Below are 1,757 nucleotides of genomic sequence, written 5' to 3' on the forward strand. Positions count from 1 at the left end.
GCACCCCGCATTGCAATAAGCTCCTGAATCCCTGCACCTAGCTCCCTCCTGCACCCCGCATTGCAACAAGCTCCTGAATCCCTGCACCTAGCTCCCTCCTGCACCCCGCATTGCAACAAGCTCCTGAATCCCTGCACCTAGCTCCCTCCTGCACCCCGCATTGCAACAAGCTCCTGAACCCCTGCACCTAGCTCCCTCCTGCACCCCGCATTGCAACAAGCTCCTGAATCCCTGCACCTAGCTCCCTCCTGCACCCCGCATTGCAACAAGCTCCTGAACCCCTGCACCTAGCTCCCTCCTGCACCCCGCATTGCAACAAGCTCCTGAACCCCTGCACCTAGCTCCCTCCTGCACCCCGCATTGCAACAAGCTCCTGAACCCCTGCACCTAGCTCCCTCCTGCACCCCGCATTGCAACAAGCTCCTGAACCCCTGCACCTAGCTCCCTCCTGCACCCCGCATTGCAATAAGCTCCTGAACCCCTGCACCTAGCTCCCTCCTGCACCCCGCATTGCAACAAGCTCCTGAACCCCTGCACCTAGCTCCCTCCTGCACCCCGCATTGCAACAAGCTCCTGAACCCCTGCACCTAGCTCCCTCCTGCACCCCGCATTGCAACAAGCTCCTGAATCCCTGCACCTAGCTCCCTCCTGCACCCCGCATTGCAACAAGCTCCTGAATCCCTGCACCTAGCTCCCTCCTGCACCCCGCATTGCAACAAGCTCCTGAACCCCTGCACCTAGCTCCCTCCTGCACCCCGCATTGCAACAAGCTCCTGAACCCCTGCACCTAGCTCCCTCCTGCACCCCGCATTGCAACAAGCTCCTGAACCCCTGCACCTAGCTCCCTCCTGCACCCCGCATTGCAATAAGCTCCTGAACCCCTGCACCTAGCTCCCTCCTGCACCCCGCATTGCAACAAGCTCCTGAACCCCTGCACCTAGCTCCCTCCTGCACCCCGCATTGCAACAAGCTCCTGAACCCCTGCACCTAGCTCCCTCCTGCACCCCGCATTGCAACAAGCTCCTGAATCCCTGCACCTAGCTCCCTCCTGCACCCCGCATTGCAACAAGCTCCTGAACCCCTGCACCTAGCTCCCTCCTGCACCCCGCATTGCAACAAGCTCCTGAACCCCTGCACCTAGCTCCCTCCTGCACCCCGCATTGCAACAAGCTCCTGAACCCCTGCACCTAGCTCCCTCCTGCACCCCGCATTGCAACAAGCTCCTGAATCCCTGCACCTAGCTCCCTCCTGCACCCCGCATTGCAACAAGCTCCTGAATCCCTGCACCTAGCTCCCTCCTGCACCCCGCATTGCAACAAGCTCCTGAACCCCTGCACCTAGCTCCCTCCTGCACCCCGCATTGCAACAAGCTCCTGAACCCCTGCACCTAGCTCCCTCCTGCACCCCGCATTGCAACAAGCTCCTGAACCCCTGCACCTAGCTCCCTCCTGCACCCCGCATTGCAATAAGCTCCTGAACCCCTGCACCTAGCTCCCTCCTGCACCCCGCATTGCAACAAGCTCCTGAACCCCTGCACCTAGCTCCCTCCTGCACCCCGCATTGCAACAAGCTCCTGAACCCCTGCACCTAGCTCCCTCCTGCACCCCGCATTGCAACAAGCTCCTGAATCCCTGCACCTAGCTCCCTCCTGCACCCCGCATTGCAACAAGCTCCTGAACCCCTGCACCTAGCTCCCTCCTGCACCCCGCATTGCAACAAGCTCCTGAACCCCTGCACCTAGCTCCCTCCTGCACCCC

The sequence above is a fragment of the Pelodiscus sinensis genome, chromosome 11, assembly GCF_052426305.1.
Source record: "Pelodiscus sinensis isolate ZL-2025 chromosome 11, ASM5242630v1, whole genome shotgun sequence".
Taxonomy (NCBI): Eukaryota; Metazoa; Chordata; order Testudines; family Trionychidae; genus Pelodiscus; species Pelodiscus sinensis.